Raw genomic sequence first — 18,592 nt, forward strand, 5'->3', positions numbered from 1 at the left:
TTTTTACAGCATTTCTAATCCTATAAGAGATAGAACAACCTTAGGATTTATTAGGTTAAGTGAAGCAGTACACGCACAAGGCACTAGCTTGCAAGGAATTGAGTTCCTTTTATTGTCTATTCAGCAAAGGAACTGCAATGCCCTTTTGGTATGATGTACCTTTTAAATTTCTAAAATCTTGATCTGTCAACAGAGCAGCCATTTTGTTCTCAGAGCTGAACATAAGAACGGCCATACTGGGTCAGACCAAAGGTTGATCTTCTGACAGTGGCCAGTGCCAGGTGTCCCAGAGGGAATGAACAGAACAGTTCATCATCAAGTGATTCATCCTGTTATCCATTCTCAGCTTCTGGCAAACAGAGGCTAGGGACACTGTCCTGGCTAATAGCCATTGATGGACCTATCCTCCATGAATTTATCTAGTTCTTTTTTGAACTCTGTTATAGTCTTGGCCCTCATAACATCTCTCTGGCAAAGAGTTCCACAGGGACGCATCAGCCTCTTCTCTCTCTCTCGTGTGTGTATGGCATCTGCTGTGCAACATTCTACAGACACAGTTGTGTTCCATAATCCAGTTCAATGCTGCCTTTGTGACACTGTGAATATCATCCAGTTCACCTTGGAATCCATATTTGGGGCACTGAATTATGATGTGTTCAATGCTTTGGATTTCTCACTGCAGTTGCGGGAAGGGGAGTCTTTGATTTTCCACTTGTGCATCAAGTAGCTGCATTTTTCATGGTTTGTTCGGATGCGGTTCAATGTGCTCTGAACACTCAAGGAGCTGAGTGAGGAGATATCTGAGCCATTAGCAATTATCTTTGAAAAGTCATGGAAGACAGAAGAGATTCCAGGAGACTGCAAAAGGGCAAATATACTGCCAATCTATAAAAAGGGAAATAAGGACAACCTGGGGAATTACAGACAAGTCAGCTTAACTTCTGTACCCAGAAAGATAGTGGAGCAAATAATTAAGCAATCAATTTGGAAACATCTAGAAGATAATAAAGTGATAAGTAACAGTGAGTATGGATTTGTCAAGAAGAAATCGTGTCAAACCAACCTGGTAGTTTTCTTTGACAGGGTAACAAGCCTTTTGTATAGGGGGGAAACAGTAAACATGGTATATCTTGGCTTTAGTAAAGCTTTTGGTACTCTCTCATGTGATCTTCTTACAAACTAACTAGGGAAATGCAACCTAGATGGAGCTACTATAAGGTGGGTGCATAACTGTTTGGAAAACCATTCCCAGAGAGTAGTTATCAGAGATTCACAGTCATGCTGGAAGGACATAGAGAATGGGGTTCCAGAGGTATCAGTTCTGGGACCAGTTCTGTTCAATATCTTCATCAATGATTTAAATAATGGCATAGAGAGTATACTTATAAAGTTTGTGAATGTTACAAAGCTGGGAGGTGTTGCAAGTGCTTTGGAGGATAGGATTAAATTCCAAATAATCTGGACAAACTGGAGAAATGTTCTGAAGTAAACAGGATGAGATTCAATAAGGACAAATGGAAAGTACTCCATTTAGGAAGGAACAATCAGTTGCATGCACAGAAAATGGGAAATGACTGCCTAGGAAGGAGTACCAAGGAAAGGGATCTGGGGCTCGTAGTGGACCACAAGCTAAATATGAGTCAACAATGTAATGCTGTGGCAAAAAAGCCAAACATCATTCTGGGATGTATTAGCAAGAGCATTGTAAGCAAGACACAAGAAGTAATTCTGTCACTCTACTCTGCGCTAATTAGGCCTCAGCTGGAGTATTGTGTCCAGTTCTGGGCACCACATTTCAGGATGGATGTGGACAAATTGGAGGGAGTCCAGAGAAGAGCAACAAAAATGTTTAAAGGTCTAGAAAACATGACCTATGAGGGATGACTGAAAACACTGGGTTTGTTTAGTCTGGAGAAGAGAAGACTGAGCGGGGACATGATAACAGTTTTCAAGTACATAAAAGATTGTTACAAGGAGTGGGGAGAAAAATTGTTTTTCTTAACCTCTGAGGATAGGGCAAGAAGCAATGGGCTTAAATTGCAGCAAGGGAGATTTAGGTTGGACGTTAGGAAAAACTTCCTAACTGTCAGGGTGGTTAAGCACTGGAATAAGTTGCCTAGGGAGGTTGTGGAATCTCCATCATTGGAGATTTTTAAGAGCAGGTTAGACAAACACCTCTCAGGGATGGTAAAGATCATATTTAGTCCCGCCATGAGTGCAGGGGACTGGACTAGACGACCTCACAGCAGGGCAAGCTCTAGACACCAGCGTCCCAAGCATGTGCTTGGAGTGGCACTTTTCAAGGGGCAGCATTCTGGCCCTTCGGGGAGGCACTTTTCATCCTTTTTTTCACCTTTTTTTTTGCTTCTGTGGTGGCAGTTGGTTTTTTGTTGTTGTTTTTGTTTTGCTTGGGGAAGCAAAAAACTTGGAGCCATCACTGCCTCTCAGAGTCCCTTCCAGGCCTATGATTCTAAGTCTGCATGGCGGGTTGAAACCAGGAGGGCATCTTGTTTGATCAGTAACAATGTGCTTGTTTAAAATGGTAGATGAGGTCCAGATGATTTGCCATTCCCTGGTTTTCCAGGCTTTAAGATTGCAGTGACCTTGGCTTCTCTCCACATGCAGGGGTGGAAGATGATGACCTTCATGTGGTCAACCCTGTTAAGTGGGAAACCATGACTAACATAATCAAACTGGTGACAAAATGTCTACTGCTGACCTTCCAATCAGAAGAGCAACAAAATCAGCCTGCTATAAAGGAGTTACACACTATGCTGTCACTGAAAGAGTTTATTTTTGTTCTCTGTCATTTTTGAATAATAATTCATGATTTCCTCTATGTTCAAAAATATAATGCCCTTTCCTGCTTCTTGCAGGATCAGCTTGATAGTAAGTAACTGAATGATTACTGATGGAAGATGGAATTTCTGTATCTCATTATTCTTTCTTGGGTTAAAGCATCTTCCACTTCCTTCATTTTAACTAGTTCTGGCATAATAAGGCCCATGGAAGCGTTTACCTTACATGAGACTTGCATCACGATGCACCATAACTCCCGTCAAATAACATATGGAATCTTCCAACTCAAGACATCATAGGAACTTTTACGATAGTTTTTCAAATAAGTAATACTCTTTGGTCAGACCTTTAGCAAAGTAATTTTCCCATTCTCCTAAAGACAGAGGGAAGGTTAAGTTGTATGTCATATGACAACAGCTAACTCTTATTGCCTAAAGCATGGTGGTTGTATTTTATAAGATCTTGCTCTCACATTAGATGAACTTATAGCACTAAAGCAGGCGTCGGCAACCTTTCAGAAGTGCTGTGCCGAATCATCATTTATTCACTCTAAGTTAAGGTTACGCGTGCCAGTAATACATTTTAACATTTTTAGAAGGTCTCTTTCTATAAGTCTTTAATATATAACTAATCTATTGTTGTATGTAAAGTAAATAAAATTTTTAAAATGTTAAAGAAGCTTCATTTAAAATTAAATTAAAATGCAGAGCCCCCCGGACCGGTGGCCAGGACCCGGGCAGTGTGAGTGCCACTGAAAATCAGCTCGCACACATGGCATAGGTTGCCTACCCCTGCACTAAACAATTAATCCTTCCAACACATATCGAGAAAGTCTCTGTTAGGCCTATCTCAGCAGTTCTGCTCTTCTGTACAATTCTATCTCCAGACAAATTAAACAAAGACACAGGCTAGAGTTGCAATGTTATCTCCTCTTTTACTGGTTCACATTCTTTTACTCAGTAGGAAAACAACTGCTCGTGTCGATTCCAGGTTAGTACACATGCATAAAGTTCAGACCTCACTAGCTTTTTAGTTGCTTACTCACATTATTCTATCCTGCAAAGCATACATCTAATGTGGTGGGATGGGAAAATAGAGGGTCTTCTTCTAGGGTAATGGTTCTCAACCAGGGGTCCTGGGCCCACCAAGGGGCTGCGAGCAGGTTTCAGGAGTTCCTCTAAGCATGGTCAGCATAGACTTACTGGGGTCCAGGGTAGAAAGCTGAAGCCCCACCCCATGGGGCTGAAGCCCAGGGCCCTAAATCCCATCACCAGGGGCTGAAGGTGAAGCCTAAGCAATGTAGCTTCACAGGGGCCCCTGTGGTATGTGGCCCCAGGCAATTGCCCTGCTTGCTACCTCTAATGCTGGCCCTGACTTTTAAATGCAGAAAACCAGTTGTTGTGGCACAAGTGGGCCGGGAAGTTTTTATAGCATATTGGGGGAGGCCTCAGAAAGAAAAAGGCTGACAACCCCTGTTCTTAGGTATGCACCAGATGGACTAATAAAAAACAGATAAAATAGAGAGCCAAATTTTCCTCTGGAGAAAGAAACCTATAAAATACAGACCATTACAATTAAAATGCATTAAAAATAAGAAAGTCAGTTAAGGACTTGTCTACATGTGAAAGTTTCCCAGTTATTCCAGTATAATTACACCAGTATAATTATATAACATCCCAAGTTGTAGCACCAGTAAAACTCCCGGCATAAACACTCTTAAATATAATTATACTGTTGTAGTTATGTCAGTAAGTTTTCCTCAGGTAGACAAGTCATAATTACACTAGTACATTCTAATTCTGGAATGAGTGAGGTTTTTTTCAGGTTAGATTGAACTATACCCGAATTATACCTGTCCAACTATATCAATTAAAATTCACACTTTAGCTTACACCTGTACAACTTCCTCATATAGCAAAGCCCCTGATGTGGATGTGGCTTCGGCAAAAATAGCATTTTCTGTAACTTAGCATTCACGATTGTGCATTTTTGGCCAAATGGTCACATGCTGGTGCAACAGATGAGACCTGCAAAATACACATGCTGCACTGCATAAACTGCATTGCACAGTGCAGCTGTATGGACAGTTACCTGATTTACAGAATCAACTGTTGTGTTTTACTGGTGCAGATGCATTTTACACAGCACACCTTTTGCTCACCGCAGTTGTTGCATGACCCTTTGCTAATGTAGCTCATAGGATTGTAAAGCATTTGTGACAATACAACTGAGAAAACCAAATTTCTATGCGACAGATTCACATTTGGATCCAAACTGAGGGAAAAGAGCGAGAGATGAAAATTAAGGGGCTCCAAGCTGGGGGTGAAATGCACCCTATGCAAAAGGTTAGGCGTATGCACTGTTTGAAGCACACACCTGTCTAGGATTCAAGATTTCTACACACCCTTTTTACAGGAGTTTAAATCTGGATTAGGGCTTGGACTACAATTGTTTGTTTTTTTACCAGCATAGCTATATTGATTATGGGCTTGATTTATTAATTTATTTTTTACTGGCATAGCTATACTAGTAAAACCATTAGTGTACACATGGTTGGGGAAACCAGCATAAGCTATACCGGTATAAGCACTTTTATACTGATCTAATTGCATCCATACGAGCGTTTTTTGCTGGTTAGGCTATAGCAGGGGTTGTCAACCTTTCAGAAGTGGTGTGCCGAGTCTTCATTTATTCATTCTAGTTTAAGGTTTCGCGTGCCGGTAATATATTAACATTTTTAGAAGGTCTCTTTCTATAAGTCTATAATATATAACTAAACTGTTGTTGTATGTAAAGTAAATAAGGTTTTAAAAATGTTTAAGAAGCTTCATGTAAAATTCAATTAAAATGCAGAGCCCCCTGGACCGGTGGCCAGGACCTGGGCAGTGTGAGTGCCACTGAAAATCAGCTCACGTGCTGCCTTTGGCACGCGTGCCATAGGTTGCCTACCCCTGGGCTATAGCTACACCAATATAACTGCACTGGCAAACCCTCCGAGTAGAGACAATGTCTGAGTCAGAAACTGGAAATTTAATAATGCATTTCCTTAAGGTTTTGTCTTCATTGGGATTCTTAATAAATTTTGGAGGTGGATTAAAGCTGAAAAGCACAAATACACTCTTAGTGCAGAATAAGAATGTCCACACAGGGTCCTAGTGCAGAAAAGCTATTGCACAACAGCTGTATTGGGGTATTTCCCCATTTAAGAATGAAGACTATTTTTCATCCAGTCTCTATTAAATGGCTGCACTAACAGCAGCTTGCATTTGCAACATTATTCCTTATGCAGGTAAATGGTAGTTTGCATTGTGATGCTGATTTGCTCAGGCAACCTTATGAGCTTGCAATATGTTGGGGGCTGGCTGAAAATTTAGCTCTACATGCACATTGAGGAGCAGAGTGCTCTTCTTAAATTCAACAGCTCTGTTGAAGTGAAAAACAATCTGTACTGTGGAGTCTTTGCTCAGAGAAGTTTTATCTCCTGGATTCACATCAAACAAATGGAAAAAAAGAGGAATGCAAGGTCAATGTGAGGACTGCAAATTAAACAACAAGATTATCTTAAACTCACTCCGAGAGAATGGAAAACAAAGATACTCGCAACTGAAGCATTTTCTTATACAGCGAATATCTGAAGAGGGTATCATGGGGCCAATTATTAATAGACTTGTTTTCTGTTCTGTGTATTTATTTACAATAATATTATTTAATATTTTTTCATCCTAAACCATGCAACAAAAGGTTAATTTTTGTGTGGGCAGGGAAAGGTGCTGCAGAACTAAAAGTAAATGCAATGAGTAGGCCCGCTTTGAACTCAGCATTCATTAGAGAGATTAGAATCCGATCCAGGAAGCAAGAGGATTTTTATGAAAGAGGAAAAAGGTCCCAGAAATTATTGACCTAATTAGTATTAAAAGGAATTTTGGCAGAAAGGAAAAAAGGAGGAGTGACCTTGGGTCTAGAGCAGAAGACTGGGAGTTAAGTGATCTGGGTCATATTCCCATCTGTGCCTCAGCTTTTACAGCTGTAAAATGGGGATAATGGTGTTTATCTGCCATTTGAGGCTATGAATAAACCAATATGAGTTAAAAACATTAGCAATATCATTGACCCTGATCTCAATGATATTCCTCTTCTATAAACAGAGATTGCCAAAGCAGATCCTGCCTGGCCTACATGGTGCATAAGGGTAAGCAAGATTCCCCTCTCTCCCTCCCCTACAATATAGCCTCTCTAAGCCTTGGCCAAGCCCACTAATTCCTTTCCTGAGCATACAAAGGAGGGTGTAGGGGTGTCTGGGGGATAGCAGAGCCTTGGGTCTGTCTGCAGATGTGTCCGCTAGTGCTGGGCAGGACCAGCAGCAAATTGCAGCCACCTGGGAACAAAGATGGGAAGTAGCTAAGGGAAGGAATCATGCCTCAGTGAGGAATGATTGAATTCAATGAAACATTAGTGGCATAAGTTACACAAGCATTGCCAAAGCATAAGAAAAAGACAGACTACTGCAAACCCCTCCACAGGAGCGAGTCTCAGAACCTGAATCAAATGACTTGGGTTCTGGGGGGGCTGACACCGGGCAAGTGGGATGGATCTTAGAGTCTGGGCTCCAACCCAAGCATAGGATGACCGTACATCCCTTTTGGCTGGGACAGTCCCTTTTTTAAGCCCTGTCCTGACTGTCCCAAATTTTTCCAAAAGGAGGCATTTGTCCCGTTTGCTCTTGCTGACTTGATCAGCTGGCAAGAGCAAACAGGACAAATGCCCACTTTTGTCAAATAGTGCGGTGCAGTGTGGGTGAGTGGAAATGCCAGCCCCAGGGTTGCCAACTTTCTAATTGCACAAAACCAAACAGCTTTGCCCTGCCCCTACCCTGAAGCTTCACCCCTGCCCCACTCTTGTCCAAGGACCCCTCCCCCACTCACCATCCCCTCTCCCTCCCTCGCTCGCTCTTCCCCATTTGCACTCACTTTCACTGGGCTGGGGCGGGAGGTTGGGGTGCTGGAGGGAGTGAGGACTCCAGCTGGGGGTGCAGGATCTGGAGCAGGGCTGGGGATGAGGGGGTTGGGGTGAGGAGTGGGCAACAGCCTCACGCAGGGGTGAGAGAGGGTACCAGCGACCAACAACAGCACTGGGAGGCAGTGGCACCGAGGGTGAGTGGCTGAAGGTGTCCCATTTTCTCTTTGGGAAATATGGTCACCCTACCCACCCAAGAACGTCTGTGCTGCTATTTTTAGCCCTATAGTGTGAGCCTTGCAAGCCTGAGTCAGTTGACCCAAGCTCTGAGGCTTGCTGTTACGGGTTGGGGTGGGTTTTTTTTTTCAGTGTAGACGTACCCTTAAGCATCAAGGATTCCTTCAGTGCAGCCTGTTATATAGGCACAATTTAACCGATAGTGCTTTGATGCTGAGGATAAATGTCCATTAGAAACTACTATTAGAATGTGACCACCAAACTCCTTCCTACTGGTGACTTTATTTAAGATTTCAGCCCTGGACCCAATCAGTTAAAAATCCGTCCACAATCCCTGGTGCCACCTAGCTTCCTGAACTTATTGTTCACTAAGGCCTAACCACCATTAGGAAGTTTTTCTTTTTGACCAGAGAGGATTATATTTAATGGAAAAAATATGTACATGTTATGCACAAAGGATCTGGAGACACTTCTGAGTCAGCCAGGTTTTTCTGGATTTGGTCCATATGAAGATAACGTGTACTAGGGTCACATTTGCTGTTTACTACAATTCTGGCTGAGTTGGTTTCCAATGTAAAAATATTCTTCTCGAGGGATATTATTTTCCCAGTACTATTTTATGACCACTACATTTTTTGTCCAAGAAAATACAAAAAATAATCCTACCATTTGTATGGGCACTTCTATTTGCCTGGCTTTGGGAAGTGCTTTGAGATCTAACTATTTAAATTATGAGTGATAAGTATTGTTAGTCTTTTATTTGTGACAGTGCAATTATCAAGCGTGGCACTTTAATTCAGTGGGCACCTGTCAAGGTTCCTTCCCCACTCTGAACTTTAGGGTACAGATGTGGGGACCTGCATGGACATTTCTAAGCTTAATGACTAGCTTAGATTTGGTACCACTGCCACCACCCAGAATGTCAGTGTCTGGATCACTCCCTGTCCCCCCAAAACCTTCCCCTCCCTGGGTAGCCTTGAGATACTTCTTCACCAATTCCCTGGTGAGTCCAGATCCAATCCCCTTGGATCTAAAAACAAGGAAAAATCAATCAGGTATTAAGAAAAAAGGCTTTTAATTAAAGAGAAGAAAGGTAAAAGAAAACTCTCTGGGAGAGATTAGCATGCCAGCTACTCTCACAGACAACAGATTTAAAACACAGCGGATGTTCCCCTGGGCACAAATTTAGTTACACACAAAAAAAAATACCCAAATACCCAATTTTGATAATTCCCTAATTGCATAGGACAGGCTACAAAGAAATAAACATAAACCTATTTATTCCTTTCTAAAACTTACTACTCTGATAAGAGGCTGGTTCCTTGATCTTTTTCACTCCGGCTAAAACTGAAACTCTAAAACAAAGGGAAAACTTCCCTCCTTCCCTTTTGAAACACCTTGTTTCCCCATTGGTTCCTCTGGTCAGGTGTTAGCTAGGCTAGGTGAACTTTTTAACCCTTTATAGGTAAAAGAGGCATTAACCCTTAACTGTCTGTTTATGACAGCACCTCACTCATGTTGAAAGCTCAGTGCTTCAATCCTTTTTCCAACTATTTGAATACTCTGGCACTCTGATTATCTCACAGTTTCGTCATGTAACAGATGATGGCTTCTTTATTCATAGCCTACGTAGAAGAATAAATAGCCAAACGGGTAAGGGACCATCAAATATAAAATAATGACTAGAACTAGATCAGAGTCCAGGTATTATGTAAAAGTAGCTTTTGGGTTGCTTCATTAACAGCCTTCACCCACAACCTTGCTGACACGGTATTACCAGTAACGCACACTTACTTGTTTACAGTCCAGCAAACAGCATTTTGAAAAATATGACCTATTTTCAGTACTTGAGAAGGACACAATTAAATTCAAAATTTTGGGGAGATTGTATTTCTAGATTGACGAAAAAATTTAACAATTCTAGATTTTAACAAAAGTTATCATGGACAAACCTGAAGAAGCAAAGCTATAAATGACCAAACAAAAGGGTTTTGTCTGATCTGATTCCAAGTAGTTACAGTAATTTAAGCTTTTTAAAAGTATTTTTTTAAATATACCTTTAAAGAATCATTGCACACTGTGAAGAGGACAATCTACTTGACTTGTTAGTTTTTTCTTAATATATTCTCAATGAAATATTCCCATGTCATATTATATAATGGTATGCTGAGATCTGCTGAGTTCAAGCAAAGGGCTCATTTACCAAAGATAAAGCAGAATAAATCATGATGAAATCCTGTTTCTAATGGATGTGGGTTTTTTAAATGTTCTTTTTGGTCAAGCTGCAAAACATCTAGTGACTGAGTTCGAGAGTATTGGCATGTCAGAGGTGACCTGACAAGGTAAAGATACAACTCCCTGTCACTTCATAGTTCTGTATGTTCTGAAATCTCCCAGAAGCCCAACTCAGCAGAAATGGAGGCCTCGTTTAGGCAAATTACTAGCAAATGGTAGAGTGCAGAAAGCAATCCTGTACTGGACTCCAGGAGACTAAATAATTATTCAGTCCCTCTCATACCTCCAATTCTAGGAGAACACTCCTTCCCAGACTGTGCAGAGGAGGCGAGAGGTGCTACAAAGCCACATGTCTCCAAGAAGGGCCTCTACAGTAAATGCATAATACCCACATAGAAGGAACTCTATTGTCACTAAGGCCAGAAAGATTTGTCCTTGGAGGCCTTGTCTGGATCTTGTGTTCAGCACATTGTCACCTTAATAGTTGCTTTCTGTCCACCTTAACAAGATGGAGAGAGAACCCTCAGAATTCTCACGCAGAAGGTTCTCTGCTTTTCCCCCTGCTTTCCTCTTCTCCCTTAGTCCCAGCAGGAACTTTACCTCTAACCTTGGTTCTGCTTTCTTGTGCTTTGCTATTGCTCTTAATTTTTTGTATTACTGTTGTGTCTAGGAGCTCCAGTCATGGACCAGGACTGCATTGTACTAGGTGCTGTACAAACACGGAACAGCAAGGCCTGACCCAGACAGCTTACAGCCTAAGCATAGGACAAGAGACAGACACATGGGGGAGTATAAGGAAGCAATGAGACAATATTGGTCAGCACGGTAGGCAGTGGTCTCAGTGCGCCTGCAGCCCAAACATTGTTAAATATTTTTGTAGCTGTCATAAACAGATGGTTAAGGGTTAATGTCTCTTTTACCTGTAAAGGGTTAAGAAGCTCAGTGAACCTGGCTGACACCTGACCAGAGGACCAACTGGGGGACAAGATACTTTCAAATCTTGGTGGAGGGAAGTCTTTGTTTGTGCTGTTTGTTTTGTTCTTTGTTCGCTCATCGGGCTAAGAGGGACCAGACGTACACCCAGCTGTTCTCCAATCTTTCTAAATCAGTCTCTCATGTTTCAGAATAGTAAGTAATAGCCAGGAAAGGTGGATTAGTCTTATACTTGTTTTCTTAACTTGTAAATGTGTCTTTTTTTGCTGGAAGGATTTTTACCTCTGTTTGCTGTAACTTTGACTCTCAGGCTAAGGGGGGGAGGGGGGGAGGTCCCTCTAGGCTATATGAATCTGAATACCCTGTAAAACATTTTCCATCCTAATTTTGCAGAGATAATTTTTACTTTTTCTTTCTTTAATTAAAAACTTTCCTTTTTTAGGAACCTCAGTGATTTTTTCCCTTGTTTTAAGATTGGGGGATTGGGTCTGAACTCACCAGGGATTGGTGGGGGGAAAGGAAGGGGGGAAGGTTAATTCCTCTTTATTTTAAGATCCAAGGAGTTTGGATCAGTGTAGCCTCTTAGGGTAACCCAAGGAGGGGAAAGTCTGGGGGGAAAAAGAGGGGGAAGGCTAATTTCTTTGTGTTCAGATCCAAGGGGTTTGGGTCTTGGGTTCCCCAGGGAAGGTTTTGGGGGAACAGGAAGTGTGCCAAACACTATATTTTGGCTGGTGGCAGTGTACCAAATTTAAGCTAGTAATTAAGCTTAAAAGTGATCATGCAGGTCCCCACTTTTTGGACGCTCAAGTTCAAAGTGGGGAAAAAACCTTGACAGTAGCTATCATGGTAAAGGAGAGTTTTGAGAAGAGATTTGATGTTGGACAATGAGGCAGCTTTGTGGATGTTTACAGGGAGCTCCTTTCAAGCATGTGAGGCAGCATAGAAAAAGCAAAATGGTGTTTGATTGAAAATTTAACCAATAGGCAGTTCAGGTTGCCACATCTGAGGTCCAAAAAACCAGGACATCTGAGATGATCTTAAACTCATAAAATTGAACAGCTGGCAGTGTGTCCTGAGCTCCCTTGCAGATTTTCCAGGGCAGCCACTTCAAAAAGGGGTGATCCCAGGTAAAGCAGAACAGGTGGCCACCCCATGCGTAGTGGAGGCTAGCACCATTGCCTGATTGGAGGCAAGTGTTGGTAGCTTGCTAGCGAACAAGGAAGGATAGCTAGGATGGGGATTGACTGTGAAGTCCGGGGTGGCTCTAGCTTTTTTGTCACCCCAGGCATGACAGTCAGGCAGCCTTCAGTGGCGCGACTGTGGGAGATCCCTGGTCCCGTGGATTCGGTGGCTTGCTTGCGGGAGGTCTGTCTGTCCCATGGCTTCAGCATACCTGCCAGCGGACCTCCTGCAGGAAAGCCACCGAAGGCTGCCTGACTGCCGCCCTCTCAGGGACCAGCAGGCCACCCACCGTGGCTTGTCGCCCCAGGTATGCGCTTGGAGCGCTGGTGCCTGGAGCCACTGCTGTGTGAATGACCTTGAAAATGAATGCCAGCAGCCCTTCTGTCGAATGAGATCTCTCTAAATTCCCCATCCTTCTGCCACATAGAGAGACTGATGTTTGCCAGCCACCTCCTGTCCTGCTGCTGGATCTGCTGGGCCAGGTCTCTCTACTCTATGAACAAGTGCTGGTTCCTTCCTGCCCTCAGTCTCTGAGGCCTCTCCCCTCCTGACTTCTGGCTGGAAGGACAAGCTGGGATCCAGCAGCAGGCAGCAAGGAAATGGGGCTCATCAAGAGGGCAAGCTTGGGAAGGGTTCTGAATGTGGGAAGAGGAGCTTGTCAGGACCCTCACTCCACCAGTATCAGCCTAGTTCTGCCTTCCCCGAGCTCCCCTACGTCAGCCTGAAACCCTCCTGCCTTGCAGTGTCCTGCTTTCTGCCCCTTCACCGTTAGGGGAATGACCAGTTCCCAAGGCTCTGAACACCCAGGGATCAGCCACTGTCTTACAGGTCAACAAAAGTGACACATGGGGAGTTTGAGGTGGAGAATGGGGGGATGCAATGAACCATGTGACCCCTTAGCTCTAAAAGGGGAGTATATATTCTCTATGAAAAGCTGCCCAGAATATCAGCACATCCTTTATTCTTCCCTCTGCAGTTCATGGCAGGGGCTCTGTATGCCTCCCATTCTCCCCTCATCCACAGGCCAGGATCTTTGTGTGTCCTCACTGTCCTCCTTCCCCATACCCCATTGTCCCTTATGCTCACTTGCTTAGCAGGAGCTCTGTGTACCTCTCATTCCCCATGTTCCTCCCATACTAGGGCTCCCCATTTCCCCCTGCTAGGCAATCTGTGTGTCCCTATTCTCTGCACTTTTCCTCCATGCCAGGTTCTCTGTGTGTTCCCTATGCCCTGCCCCCCGTATCACATTCTTCCATTCTCCTCCCCACATGACAGGGGCTCTGTGTGCACCCCATACCCTCTTTCCCCTGCACCATTTGTATGTCATTTCTTTTTGTCTGACAGATAAATCATACAGCATGCGGACGTTGTGACAATGGCAGTCCAGGTGCCTGCTCTTGCCAAGTCTATAGCCATCTGCTGAGCACTGACAAATTCATAGCTGGAAACTAGACCAGCTCACCTGTTCAAGTTAGGTGTTAGATTTGTAAGAATGTGTTTAGATGCTATGAAATGCCTGTAAGTTGCGGCATGCATTAATCTCACTTGTCATGTCCGTATCCCATGCTAGAAGGTGACATGTACATTTTGCTTTAAACTATTTCTACACTGCACTTTCATCGGCAAAACTTTCGTTGGTTGAGATGTGAAAAAAAACAACAAGAACCCAGCCCAACAAAAGTTTTACCAGCCAATAATGCTGGCGTAGTGAGTGATTTGCCAGTGAGAGACACTCTCCCGCAGACAAAGTTGCCGCCCCTCATTTGGTAGGTGAGCTCGCTCCTACCAACAAAGAGCGCCTGCACTGCTTACCTCACAACAGCGCGGATATAGCAGCAGAGCTGTGCCACTGTAAGGTGCACAGTGTAGGGACATAGCCTCATAACTGTAAAATTGCCTGCTCTGAACCTGCGAACCCAGGCAGGAGGAACGGTGTCCTTGCCCATCAAGGACTGTCAAAACTAAATGGGCCATTGTGGACAATCTTGATAGAACGACTTGGTTAATGGCCCTCTCACACCCATGAATGTTCTGTGTGCAAGAAAGCTCATCTCATCATCTTGCTTTCTGGAAGGAGGAAATAAAAATAGCTGACATGACAATTTTTATCTCTCTTTGCTGTTCGGACGCTCACAGGGCTGGAGCTCAGAAACAGAAGAAGAGATGCCCCACAGTCAACCTATCTTAGCCCTAAAAGCCATTCAGTGCAGACAGATTGCTACAACTCTGTCACCTTTTGGAACCACAGACTGTAACTCATTTGTATATATGTGTGTATATGTGTGTGTGTGTATATATGTATATGTATGTGTGTATGTGTATATATGTATATGTGTGTGTATATATAGATAGATATAGTGCTTGCTTTAACTTGTAAATAACACTCTCATTTCTTTTTCCTAGTTAAGAAACCCTTGGTTAGTTTACTATACGATTGGCTACAAGCATTGCCAGTGGTGTGAGATCCGAGGTACAAACTGATCTAAGGTAAGTGACTGGTCTCTTGGGGCTGTCAGTAACCTGAATCTTTTGTGATCTTTAGTGTATGGCCACCAACTAGCACTAAGGCCAGCTTGCCTGGGTAGCAGGATATGGTGGAGTGCCCCGGGGGACTGTTTGTGACTCCAGGGTAAGACTGTTTTAGTGCTTCAGGAGTTCACATTTGTTACTAGGTGGATGAAACCTAATCACAGAACATTCACCATTTTGGGGTCTTCCCTACTTTTTTACAATCTGGCCTGAGGTTGACACTCACTGTCAGGAACAACACCAGACAGCGTGACAGACATTTTAAACTACGTTGGGACCATGGGCAGAGATGAGGGATGTTGTTATAATGGAAGGCATTAATAGCTGCCATCCACTGATTCTTTGATCTATGGACTATTACATAGATGGTTGATAGACAAACAGAGAAATGTTCTGAAGTTGAATGTGGAACCTCACTTCATTCAGGCTGATCTACACTAAAAAGTTAGGTTGACCCAGCTATGAAAAATCCACCCCCCTGAGCAATATAGCCAACCCAACCCTGGTGTAGACAATGCTAGTTAATGGAAGATTTCTTCTGCTGACCTAGCTACTGCCTCTCAGAGAGGTGGATTGCCAACCCTGGCAGAAGAACCACTCCCATCGGCATAAGTAGCGTCTACACTGACATGCTACAGCAGTGTAGTTGCAGCACTGCTGCCATAGCATTTCAAGCGTAGACAAGCCCTCAGGCTATGTCTACAGTATAGCTGCAGCTGTGCCGCCGTAGTGTACAGTTGCTACAACAACACAAGCAGGTTTTCATCACTGTGGTTCATCCATTCTCTTGAGAGGCAGTAGGTTGGTTAACAGAGGAATTCTTCTGTCCGCCCAGCAGTGTCTATACTGGGGATTAGGTTGGTTTAATTATTACTACTACTTGGGTCTCTCAGGGGTGTGGATTTTTACACTCCTGAGCAGCATAGTTAGATCAGCCTAAGGTTTACATGTAGAGCAGGCCTCAGTCAGTTGATGGATCCAATGCAGCCTGCTTAATACTCTCCCTCTAGAGAATCAAGCCAGTAAAGTTTGTTGCTTACTTGCTGCTTAACATCTCTCTCGTTGCTATTCTTCTTATTTGGTATTACAGCACTTCTGCTGTTGGCTACAGCCAGGAACAGCAGAGAGACAAGAAGCTGAAAGTTGAAAGCATTAACTAAATTGTCTTGAACCTCATAAACAATTCACTTTGGGTTCTGCTCAGGTTTGAGATGAAAGATCTGGGTAGGTTTTTAATTTCTCCAAACCAGCTAGCATAAGGGAGCCAGGTTAAACATCCCTGAACATGTATGGCTGCGGCAATGATTAGAGATGTTTGATAGCAAGAAAGAGTGTTCCTAACTGTATCTGTGCATCAGTTAAATAGCACCAGGTACCCCCTTTAATCACCATAAGGGGCACATTCTGTTTGCTGTAATGATAATAAATAGCTCATCTCAAAGAGCTTTACAAAGCAGATCAGTATCATCCCCATTTTACATTAAACTGAGGCACAGAGAGGGGCTGTTACTTGCACAAGGTTACTCAGCAAGCCAGTGGCAGAACCAGGAACAGAACTCATATCTCCTGAGTTCCAGTCCGGTGCTCTAGCCACAAGGCCTCACTGCCTAAACCACTCAGTGCTATGGGGAAGCTGCCCTCCTCCCCACTACAAACACTTTATCTTTGTAGAACACCAATTACTGTAATGTGCAAAAAGTTTTGACCTCATAAATGCAGAGCAGGAAAGCACAAAGTCCCTGGGTCTTCCCTGAGCATGGAGCAGAGTAAGTTGCTGCCCGTCCCCACCTCCCTATTGGGCTGAGCAAGGGCTTCTCAGATTCTATCTGGCTCTGGAGATGAGAGCTGGTATCGGTCACTTGAAATTCTTCCCTGTAAATGAATGGGGAGTGGAAGGAGGCGTGGCTCTGCCCCAACTCACTGCCTAGCTTAGCTGGCTGGGTTCTTGTGGAGACTAAACTACACCTGAGAAAGGAGCAAGTAACGTACTCCTGTCTCTGAAACAAAGGATGAGCAGGACAGGAATTGTGCTTGTCTGAGACAAAATTCCACCCTGGATCTACTCCTTGGCTGGCGCAGCTATTCACTGACCCCTTCTCTCAGCTACCCCTATAATACTACAGGTGTAGGAGATGTGCCTTGTGTTATTGCAAATCAGTTGACCATTGCTACTGAACTGAAACAATTGGGAGGAGATGCAGAACTTCAGGCCTAGATGGCATTTCCATTTCCCAGCTGTGGGTAATCATGCTGTGATTTAAAGCAAGGCAGGGAAGAAAAGAACGTGTGTCTGATTCTTTGTAGCCTGAGACCAACAACACTCTATGTGTGTGTGTGTGTGTGTGTGTGTGTGTGTGTGTGTGTACAAGTGTAATGACTAATGTAGGCTGTGTAGCAGCAAAGGCAAGAGCATCCACCTTCTGCACAAATGGCTTCTTATGGGTGGGAGGAAAGAAGTGTTATAATGCGGGAGTGAGAGTGGGAGGCTGTGAAAAGAACTGGTGCAGAGAGGAAATGCAAAGAACAGATGTAATGAAGAAGTCTGATCTGTGATCTCACAGCGAGAGATGATGGGAGAGAAGGAGTAAAGGGTGGGGAACAAAGAAAAGAGAGAGATTGTGCAGCTCAGTATGGACATAGGCAGCGAGAGAGAGATCTACTGCCCTTTTCTGCTAAGCGTGGTACCTATGTGCACTTCAAGCCCGGCTCTCATGAAGAATGCAATGGAGAATAACTGTGAGCTGTCAATAAAGAAGGAGCTGTAGTTGCTGACTCTGTGGGTTCTCTGGGGCTGGAGCACCCACAGAAAGAAATAGTGGGTGCTCAGTACCCACCGGCAGCCCTGTAGATCAACTCCTGCCCTGCAGCCCTCCCATCTGCCAGCAGGCCCCGCCAATCAGCTCCTCCCCCCCACCTCCCAGTGCCTTCTCCCTCCCTGCAATCAGCTGTTCAACTACATTCAGGAAGCACTTGGGGTAACGGGAAGGAGTGGGGGCAGGAAGAGGTGAGGGAGGGGGAAGAACAGGGTGGAAGAGATGAGGCAGGGGCGGAGCAAGTGTGGGAAAAGGCAGGATTGGGGTGGGAATTTGGGGGAAAGGATGGACTGGGAGCAGGGCCTGGGGCAAGGCGGGGGTCGAACAAGCCTGGCAAACTCATTCTCAGGACTCCACGATCTCGACATTGGCAGGAAATTGGCTGATGTGGTGGCATTCCCCCTTTATCATTTTGTTCTCTGGTGTCACAGTTTGGAAGCCACAAATTAGCCTCTCCTTCCAATGCCTCTGAAAACTTTGTGAGGCACAAAGGGGTTAATTTAGAAAGAGGCCCAAGTGGAGGTCTTCTGAGCAGATCAGGGCATCATGTGTCTTGGATCCCAACAACATGGTCCAGCTCTGGTTGAGGCTGGACAAGCTTTACCCTAGGTCAGTCCTCCTTGAACTGAAGGTTTTTACGATAGCCATCACTGCAAGCGATGTGTGCTCCAAAAATATAAAAAGAGTGGGATAAACAGGAGATAACCCCATGGACGTGGTCTCAGCCCTTTCTCTGAAATAACAGTTGGAAGGTGCAGATAGCACCAAGTCTGTTAGGCCTTGACACGTTCCTGGCTATACTTAATAGCCCAATGAACGGTCATTATCCCTCATCCACACCTGCACATCTCTCACATTTCCATTTCCATACATTCTCTCAGCATTTCTCAAATAAAAAATCACATCTTCCC

Source organism: Chelonoidis abingdonii, chromosome 4 (genome assembly GCF_003597395.2).
Source record: "Chelonoidis abingdonii isolate Lonesome George chromosome 4, CheloAbing_2.0, whole genome shotgun sequence".
Taxonomy (NCBI): Eukaryota; Metazoa; Chordata; order Testudines; family Testudinidae; genus Chelonoidis; species Chelonoidis abingdonii.